This window comes from Rana temporaria, chromosome 1 (genome assembly GCF_905171775.1).
Source record: "Rana temporaria chromosome 1, aRanTem1.1, whole genome shotgun sequence".
Classification (NCBI taxonomy): domain Eukaryota; kingdom Metazoa; phylum Chordata; class Amphibia; order Anura; family Ranidae; genus Rana; species Rana temporaria.
The window spans coordinates 49,862,844-49,874,104 of NC_053489.1; positions in this window are offsets into that span (position 1 = coordinate 49,862,844).

Genomic DNA, 11,261 nt, shown 5'->3' on the forward strand with positions numbered 1-11,261 from the left:
TATATAAAATGATTGTACTGTATATACAACCATATAGATAGATATTGATATTACAAACATTTGTAACAGTAGTACATAGGGGAGTTCCAGTTGTGCCCTTACACTCACCCCCCAGTAGTAAGCAACCAACAAATCATTTGATTGTACTACTGTTACAAATATTTCTAATATCCATTCTTTTGTATTTGACTGCTATTATATCTTGTTGCAGATATTGTTTTGTTTTTTCCTCCTGAAGAAGCGGATCAATCCACGAAACATGTAGAGAAGCACTGATAGGAGCCACTGATTAGAGTGCACTGATAATCAGAGCCCTGATTATCAGTGTAAACAATGTACTGACAGTCTTGCTGGTTAACGGCTCTCCTTTGCTCAAACAGACACATCGTGGGAAGAAAGGATTGCCGATAATTGGCAAGTGTGTTTACATGTGATCAGCTGATCACATGGTAATGAGCCACTGTGTTTAGACCTTTACAGTGATCACATAGAGTGCTGGATGTGCACCCCAGGCAGCACGTGGGAGGCAGGGTACTGGGAAGATGTCCATGGACGCCCTCCCAGAACTGGAAGCCCAGGGCTTGGATGGTAGAGAGGGGAGCCCTTCATGGTTTCTTGCACCAGGGCCCTGAAAGATCTAGTTATGCCTCTGGCCAGCTGTATTGGTAAAAGCTAACAGTTCTTATTCTTACCAAAAAAAGGCGAACAGAACAAATATCTTATCTTTAGAAAACAAAACTGTCTATCACTTGTTGGTACATCAAAATAAAGATATGGTTTACCACCCACATAAACCTTGTCTCATGCAGGATTAAAGTCCCTGAACTACCCCATAACCCCTCACCACGCATGGCTGAGAACCCAAGAGTACTCAACTAAGTCTTCAAAACCACCCCCCTTAAAAGGTACCAAATCCAAATAGTGGGGAAATGTACCTGTCCTCCAGAACCCATCATCCCATACAACATACACTATATTACCAAAAGTTATGCATGAGCGAGTTTGGAGTGGGTGAACTTGACTGGCCTGCACAGAGTCCTGACCTCAACCCGATAGAACACCTTTGGGATGAATTAGTGAGGAGACTACAAGCCAAGCCTTTCATCCACATCAGTGCCTGACCTCACAAATGCGCTTCTGGAAGAATGGTCAAACATTCCCATATACAGACTCCTAAACCTTGTGGACAGCCTTCCCAGAAGAGTTGAAGCTGTTATAAAGGGTGGGCCAACTCAATATTGAAAAGGCTGGTTTCTCAATACTTTTGGTAATATAGTGTGTATATATCTATCTATATATATATTGATTTGGCTCCAACTGCTTCCAGAAAATATGCCTTCCAGCTCCTACTGAGCAGGGGCCTTGGTAATTCTAGACTATAGGCCCCCTCCCTAGTTCCTACTGAGCAGGGACCTTGGTAATTCTAGACTATAGGCCCCCTCCCTAGTTCCTACTGAGCAGGGACCTTGGTAATTCTAGACTATAGGCCCCCTCCCTAGCTCCCTAGCTCCTACTGAACTCTCTGCAAGTTTCAGCTAACCTGCCCAGAAGGACAGCTGGGATCTTCTCCTCCTGGACAAGAACCCTGCTATCCAGGCCTCAAACAATTTTTACCCTTCACAGTCACCTACTGGGCACTATCCCCCCAGGGATTAGCTGAGACCACATAAATATTCAGGCCTGGGTCTGCCTTTTCCAGTCCACTACATTCTAGAACAGTGGTTCTCAACCTGGGGGTCGGGACCCCCTCGGGGGTCAAATGATGATTTGCCAGGGGTCACCAAATCCTGGGCTGTTCCTGAAGCCCGCACCACTCTCCCAGCCTTCTTGCGGCTGCCCAGCAGGGCTGTCTCTGGAGCCAGTGGCCGCCCAGCTGGGCTGTTTCTGGAGCCCACGGCTGCCCACTCAGCCTCTTTGCAGCCGCCTATTCATTTCACGGCATGGTTGGGGGGCAGAGACTAGATGACAGCTGACTGGTGAGGATTGTGAGGTGGGAGGGGCTGGAGGAGACCCTATCTCCTGATTTCAGCATATGTGTCACTGCTACGAGACACCACAAAGTCGGAGACACAGTGAGTAACACTACCTGTGATTAGAGTTGCCATTAAAAGTCCCCACTACAGTTCTCAGATCAGCAGATGACCTTGATCAAAAACACCTAAGTTGGCGGATCAGAACTCCCCCCCCCCCCCCCATCATTGCCACTCATCCCAACTCCTCGCCAGCACTGCAACTCATCACATTCTCCCCACCAAGGAGTAAAAGAAGTAATAAAAATAGAGAATACATGGAAGGGAGAGAAAAAGAGGATGAGGAAGAAAGAAAAAAGGAGAGAAAGAATAAGAGAAAAAACAAGAAAGACTGCTAGAGAGAGGGATGGGGAAAAACAAGAAATTAGGATAACGAGAGATAAAAGGGAAAGAAAGGAGAACGAAGAGAAAGAATAGTACATCCAAAAATTTATAATATGAGGTTTTAATACTGTACGAGTGAAGGGGACTCAGGGAGCGCTTAATTTCTGTCGGTTGGGGCGTAAAATACTTGCCTTGGGTGCTGACAACACAACACACACTACGAAAATAATTTTACTGTTAGGGGTCCCCACAACTTGGGAAATTTTATTAAGGGGTCACGGCACTAAAAGGCTGAGAACCACTGTTCTAGAACCTACTGGAAGGCAGGGAGAAGTAATTGAGCCTGCAGCCAGTGAGACCCAGAACAGGCAAAAATAATCACACGCCACTGTTTACAGAGGAGTCAAAAACACGACATTTACATGAGCCTCACTAGCAACCTATTCTAGGAGGATGCTACATTAAAAATAGGTTTTATTTTTGTTTGAATAAACACACATACAGTCAATTTTAAAGGAATAATTTAATAAATTGTACTTTTTTTTCCCTATGTTTTCTGACTGTGAGATTTCTTGAAACTGATGAAAATAAATGAATCTAAAATGCCACCCTTCTCCAGTTTCTCACTGATCCAGAATCATGGTATTCTCTGTGACGGCATACTTTGTCTCCCTAATGAATCTAAATTACACAGCAAATCAAATTTGAATCAAAATCAAATTGCTCATTAATTGTGATATTTATTTAAATTAGACACATTCTAGTGAGTCCAACAATTCGTGAAACGCTTAATTAATTTTCGAGTACAGAGGGCAGGAAAAATGTTCACAGTTTAACTAATGTTAAAAAAAGGATGTTAAAGGGCCAGATGACCCAAAAATTATTTGTCCGGTATAGATAAAATATAATGGGCCAGATTCACAGACGAGATACGTAGATATCAGTAGATACTCCGGCGTATTTTCAAATTTGTGATTCACAAACAAGATACGACGGCTTTTGGCTAAGATCCGACAGGCTTACGGCTTTGTACGCCTTCGGATCTTAGGCTGCAATACTTCGGCCGCCGCTGGGTGGAGTTTGCGTCGTTTTCCTGCGTCGGGTATGCAAATGAGCTTTTACGGCGATCCACGGCGGTTTTCGCGTTCGTTATGTCGTCGCTAGTAATTTTTTCTCGTCGCAAAGTTAAACCGGCTTTTACATGGCTTAACTTTAGACGAGCCATGTTAAAGTATGGCCGTCATTCCCGCGTCGAATTTCAAATTTTTTTTTTGCGTAAGACGTCCGGGAATACGAAAGTACGTTACGCACGTCGCCGTTCAAAAAAATGACGTCACTTCGCGCAAAGCACGGCAGGAATTTAAAAACGGAGCATGCGCAGTACGTCCGGCGCGGGAGCGCGCCTAATTTAAATGGTACACGCCCCATTTGAATTAGGCGGGCTTGCACCAGACGCCTTTACGTTACACCGCCATAAGTTTACAGGCAAGTGCTTTGTGAATCAAGCACTTATGCTGAAAACTTGCGGCGGTGTAACGTAAACGGGATATGTACGCCGCGGCGCAGGTACGTGAATCTGGCCCAATGGGTTTAAATATCTGCAAGCTATTTTATCATTTGAGTATGAATTAAAGAGATCTCGTCCAAACCATAGTGTTCAATAATGTTCCAACTCACTTTGAAGGTTTAGTGAATTCCCCATAAATACAGGAGCCTAGTAACCGGTATGCAAGCGTGGAAATTCAGATGACCAATTCTCTCCACCAAAGCCCTAGGGAAATATATTCATTTGTTTTCATTCTTCAGCACTCCAGGTTGTAGTTACACAAACAGGTAGCAACTCCCAATCTTTGTGACACTGAGTGGTCAAATCTTAAAAGTAGACATGAAACAGATAGTTAGCAGAGACAATGAGTACCGTATTTGCCGGCGTATGAAACAACCCCCTAATTTTCCACCTAAAATTTTGGTTTTGGGATATACTCGCCCGTATAAGACGACACCTTCCTATTAGTCTGTCTGGAAGCTGAGGGGTAGCCAGAACAACCACTGACAGGAAAAAACGCTGACAGGAACATGCTTTATTCAGCTTTTTCAAATCTCACTGTGCCCATTACATGCCTCACTGCCTCACTGTGCCATCAACATGCCTCACTGTGCCATCAACATGCCTCACTGTGCCCATTACATGCCTCACTGTGCCCATTACATGCCTCACTGTGCCATCAACATGCCTCACTGTGCCATCCCTTGCCTCACTGTGCCATCCCATGCCTCACTGTGCCACCCATGCCTCACTGTGCCATCAAAATGCCTCACCATGCCATACCTTTTGTCCTGTACTGGGGGCATCCATTATTTAAAAGCCGCGCCTCCTCCTCATGCTGTTCCGTGATAGGCGCCTGTGTTCTGCCTATCACTGAGATCCTCTCGTCCGAAACCAAGGATGAGAAGACATCCGTAATAGGCGGAACATCAAACAGAGGCTCTGCTGGGAAACCAAGTGTTCCGCCTATCACGGAACACCACAGGGAGGAGGCACGGCTTTTGAATAATGGATGCCCGAGGTCTACCGGCGTATAAGACGACCCCCGGGTTTTGAGGCAAGTTTTTAAGCCCAAAAGGTCGTCTTATATGCCGGAAAATATGGTATATTATCACCAAGCAAAGATGACTCAAAATAGATAACAATGTCCAACTTAACAGTGGTGTGAAGTACCCAGGTGGCATACAACTAAAGCCGGGTACACACTATGAGTTTTTTATTTCGCTAAACCCGGTCAAAGAAAAGTTAGTATAGCAATCTCCCCCGCTGAGCTGTTGTGTTCTGACGGGGGACTGCCATTGACTGAGAGCTCAACATTTTTTAGGGGGGTGCAAACAAACAAAAAAAAACATCAATTGCAGCCTCACTGTGCCATCAAATGTCGTCACTGTGCCATCAAAAGTGCCATCCCATCAAATGCAGCCAGTGTGCCATCAAACGCAGCCACTGTGCATTCAACTGCAGCCACTGTGCCCAGCAATTGTCACCACTGCACTGTGCCCATCAATTGTCACCACTGTGCCCAGCAATTGTCACCACTGCACTGTGCCCAGCAATTGTCACTACTGTGCCAAGCAATTGTCACCACTGTGCCTATCAATTGTCACCACTGTGCCCAGCAATTGTCACCACTGTGCCCAGCACTTGTCACCACTGTGCCCAGCAATTGTCACCACTGTGCCCAGCAATTGTCACTACTGTGCCCAGCAATTGTCACCACTGTGCCTATCAATTGTCACCACTGTGCCCAGCAATTGTCACCACTGTGCCCAGCAATTGTCACCACTGTGCCCAGCAATTGCCGCCAGATTGCTTCCCCGTCCCCAAGCACTTACCTTTCTCGGGTCAGCCACGCACCCTCGATGTCTTCTCCCAAGTCCCGCCCTTGATGTCGCTTCAGCCAATCAGGTTACCGGTAACCAGACTCGGTAAACCTGATTGGCTGAGACACGTGTCAGTGTGAACCTGAGTCCCTGCACACCCTCTGAGTCCCCTGGTTAACTATTTGGAATCAGATTAGAGTCAATAGGCTGTAATCGGAAAGCCTATCAGAGCCGCTGGCTCTGATAGACACTTCCAAACATCAACAATCTGCATCTCATGAATCTCTATGTATTGTACACCTGACGGCGCAGGAGAGAGAGGGGGTGGCGCTCCTGCGTCCACTATGGACGCACCATGCTGAGAGCACTGATTGGGAGTCAGTCAGCTGTTGGTTTTCCAGCATGCTTGTCTGACAGAAGCTGGCCAAACAGTCGACTTCTGTCGGGCAGACTGACATACACATGGGATGAATGTCGACCGTTTTTTTTTAACCGCTCGACATCTCCCAATATGTGGCCCATGTGTACCAGGCTTTACTCTAAAAATACACTTGCAAGCAAGGAATTTCAAACTGTTATAAACAATAGCCTTCCCACCTTATAGTGTGATAACTGGCAGCCTCCAGTCAGTACTACCAATATTAAGGTTATATTGGTGCACACTGGTGGTGGCAAAGCTAGGCCTAGGCACCCATTGAACTTTGAGTATTCAAATGTAACCAGCAACTCAATAACTCAATATGAAAAAAAAGGAACCAGTTCACAGTTCTTAAAAAGCAATTCTTCTCCTGTCGGATGTTGGGGCCCTTTGGTAACGTTGGTGCACTAGAAGGTGATTGTGATCCTGAAGATTAACTTGCTCAACATCTCTTTTTTGTGGCGGGGAGGAGGGAATTGTCCACTAGGCTGTATATATCTATAGATATATATATATACACATATCTCTCTCTATCTCTCTCTCTCTATATATATACATAAAAAGAGAAAGCGGAGTGTTGTGGGGATGAAAATGCCTTATTGATGTCAGAGGAGAACGGTTTGAGATGATAAAAGGGCAACAGTAACCAAAATAACCACTTGTTACAACCAAGGTATGCATATGCAAAATACCATCTCTGAACGCACAACACATTGAACCTTGAAGCAGATAGGCTACAGCAGCAGAAGACCACACTGGGTGTCACTCCTGTACTGTATATATTATATTAAATTATATTATGCTTTTGTACTATCATAAGCTCTCTGTACTATTTTTCCCGTAGATCGCTCTTCAGACAGCAAGGCTAGTGTGAATGAGCCCTACCTCCTTGCAATGTCCTCTGTGAGCTAACTAACCTCTCCTTTCCCCTCTCACGTTCATTTGTTTGGAATTAGAGGTGCACATTAGTTTTGGTCATGCTCTGTGTTGCTGAAAATCCCATAGTCTGTAGTCCATTTTGGGAGTGAGCAAGAGAGCTGAGGGTGGCTACGTTCCTGCACACATGGAGGCACCATGTAGAAAGATTGTAGCCACCCTCTAAAAGGAAGTTGGATCACAAAAAAAAAATAGAAATTTGAAGATTTGGAAGGGAAGAGCAATGACTTTTTTTTTTTTTTAGCTAAGAAAATATACTTGAATATAATTATTTTATATTTTAAGCCAGAGTTTAGTGTCACTTTAACCACTTCAGCCCCGGAACAATTTACCCCCTTCTTGACCAGAGCACTTTTTGCGATTCGGCACTGCGTTGCTTTAACTGACGGTTGCGCGGTCATGCAAGGTTGCACACAAACAAAATTGATGTCCTTTTTTCCCACAAATAGAGCTTTCTGTTGGTGGTATTTGATCACCTCTGTGGTTTTTATTTTTTGCGCTATAAACAAAAAAAGAGCGTCAATTTTGGAAAAAAAGGCAATATTTCTTACTTTTTGCTATAATAAATATCCCCAAAAAAAATATATATATATATAAAAAAAAATCTCAGTTTAGGCCGATACGTATTCTTCTATATATTTTTGGTAAAAAAAAATCGCTATAAGCGTATATTGATTGGTTTGCGCAAAAGTTATAGCTTCTACAAAATAGGGGATAGTTTTATGGCATTTTTATTGCTATTTTTTTTTATTAGTAATGGCGGTGATCTGCAATTTTTATTGTGACTGCGAGTAACACGGTTTACGAGTGTTTTGAAAGACGAGCAACTTTTTTTTTTAAATCTTGACTTGGTTTGCGAGTGTTGTCAGGCAAAACGAGCAGGATTCAAGTCAATGGGGTGTGCAGTACCGCATTTGGCCAGAGGTGCGGGAGCGCTGTGAACCCTCAGAGCCATTCGGAAATACTCAGAATCACTTGGAAATACTCCATTCCCGAGTGTTTCCGAGCCTTTTTGAGGTCAGCCGAACTGTCTCCTAGTATTTCCGAGTCTCTCCGGCACCCCCCCACCTCTGGCCACATGCGATATTGCATGCAATAGAAGTCAATGCGGAACAAATTGACTTTGTTTCCATTGACTTCTGTGGGGAAACTCACTTTGATATGCGAGTGCTTTGGATTACAAGCATTCTCCTGGAACAGATTATGTTTGTAATCCAAGGATCCACTGTATAAGGTGACTAGACCAAATTAAATGTGGACTGAAACACTTCCTTCTCCCAAGCCTTATAGATCTGTGAAAGATGAAGAAAATGCAGGTCTAGGTTACAGACACTGAAAGCACTTCTACATTCATGGCACGTGGGTACAAACTCTATTGGATTTCAGCATTACTGTGTATAAAAACTCGGTCCTTTATGATATGCAATGCAAATTGTTCAGACAAAATACAACAACAAGAAGTTGTACCGTGGATTTTCAGAAAGTCGCCATTGGTATTTTGCTGCCGCCATCTGCTGGCTGTCTGATAATAAGTGTCAGTAAATAAATCCTGAGCTTTTATAACATCCTGCTAACTCTGTAGCTATGCTGTTGTTTACACTAATTAATCATTTATTAACCATGTTGTCTGAAGTCTGCTTTCAGCAGAGGAGTTTTCATCAAAAGGCTGTACTTTATTCCCAAAAGAATCTGCTGTTCTGTATTAAGATCTCTACATCTGCCGTAGAGAATCTGACAACTTTTTTTGGGGCGGCATAGTGGCTAAGTGATTAGCACTCCCACCTGGCGGCACTAGGGTCATCAATTTGAATCCCAACAATGGCACTACCTGCCTGGAGTTTGCATGTTCTCCCTGTACCTGTGTGGGTTTCCATTGGCTATTCTGGTTTCCTCCCACTCTCCAAAGACATGCTGGTAGGTTAATTGGGTCCTGTCTAAATTGGTCCTTGTATGTGTATGTATTACTGTGACTTAGAAACCTTAGATTGTAAGCTCCTTGAGGGTAGGGACTGATGTGAATGTACAATATATATGTACTGTATATATATGTATATACAGTGAGGAAAATAAGTATTTGAACACCCTGCTATTTTGCAAGTTTTCCCACTTGGAACTCATGGAGGGGTCTGAAATTGTCATCGTAGGTGCATGTCCACTGTGAGAGACATAATCAAAAAAAAAATTCCAGAAATCACAATTTATGATTTTTTAACTATTTTTTTGTATGATACAGCTGCAAATAAGTATTTGAACACCTGTCTATCAGCTAGAATTCTGACCCTCAAAGACCTGTTAGTCTGCCTTTAAAATGTCCACCTCCACTCCATTTATTATCCTAAATTAGATGCACCTGTTTGAGGTCATTAGCTGCATAAAGACACCTGTCCACCCCATACAATCAGTAAGAATCCAACTACTAACATGGCCAAGACCAAAGAGCTGTCCAAAGACACTAGAGACAAAATTGTACACCTCCACAAGGCTGGAAAGGGCTACGGGGAAATTGCCAAGCAGCTTGGTGAAAAAAGGTCCACTGTTGGAGCAATCATTAGAAAATGGAAGAAGCTAAACATGACTGTCAATCTCCCTTGGACTGGGGCTCCATGCAAAATCTCACCTCGTGGGGTCTTAATGATCCTAAGAAAGGTGAGAAATCAGCCCAGGACTACACGGGAGGAGCTGGTCAATGACCTGAAAAGAGCTGGGACCACCGTTTCCAAGGTTACTGTTGGTAATACACTAAGACGTCATGGTTTGAAATCATGCATGGCACGGAAGGTTCCCCTGCTTAAACCAGCACATGTCAAGGCCCGTCTTAAGTTTGCCAATGACCATTTGGATGATCCAGAGGAGTCATGGGAGAAAGTCATGTGGTCAGATGAGACCAAAATAGAACTTTTTGGTCATAATTCCACTAACCGTGTTTGGAGGAAGAAGAATGATGAGTACCATCCCAAGAACACCATCCCTACTGTGAAGCATGGGGGTGGTAGCATCATGCTTTGGGGGTGTTTTTCTGCACATGGGACAGGGCGACTGCACTGTATTAAGGAGAGGATGACCGGGGCCATGTATTGCGAGATTTTGGGCAACAACCTCCTTCCCTCAGTTAGAGCTTTAAAGATGGGTCGAGGCTGGGTCTTCCAACATGACAATGACCCGAAGCACACAGCCAGGATAACCAAGGAGTGGCTCTGTAAGAAGCATATCAAGGTTCTGGCGTGGCCTAGCCAGTCTCCAGACCAAAACCCAATAGAGAATCTTTGGAGGGAGCTCAAACTCCGTGTTTCTCAGCGACAGCCCAGAAACCTGACTGATCTAGAGAAGATCTGTGTGGAGGAGTGGGCCAAAATCCCTCCTCCAGTGTGTGCAAACCTGGTGAAAAACTACAAGAAACGTTTGACCTCTGTAATTGCAAACAAAGGCTACTGTACCAAATATTAACATTGATTTTCTCAGGTGTTCAAATACTTATTTGCAGCTGTATCATACAAATAAATAGTTAAAAAAATCATACATTGTGATTTCTGGATTTTTTTTTTTGATTATGTCTCTCACAGTGGACATGCACCTACGATAACAATTTCAGACCCCTCCATGATTTCCAAGTGGGAGAACTTGCAAAATAGCAGGGTGTTCAAATACTTATTTTCCTCACTGTATGTATATGTATATGTATAGGTACCTTGTGTCAGGGCTGGGCTCAGCCCTTTCTTCTCTATGCTGGCAGCTCAGCTGTAAGCTAATTGCCAGCTCCCAGCCCTCCACAGTGATCCACCTGTTGATGATCCCGCTCGTCGGCTCTGCCTACTTAAAGCCTTCCAGTTCATTTGCTCTTTGCCTTCGCCTGTGTTAACATCACAAGAGACTTTCTCCTGCATTCCTGTTGAAGACCTGCTTGACTGACGCTCCCTCTGGCTACAGATCCTGCTTGCTGTACTACTACCTTTATCGCTGGCTCTTGGACTTTGGCTTGGCCAACTACCCGATCCGGTTACTGAATTTAGGCTTTGGCCCCATACACACGAGAGAATTTATCCGCGGATACGGTCCAGCGGACCGTTTCCACGGATAAATCCTCTCAAAGATTTCCGCAGATTTCTATGCGATGGAGTGTACTCACCATCGCATTGAAATCCGCGCGGAAATCCTCTGGCGATGACGTGTCGCGCCGTCGCCGCGAT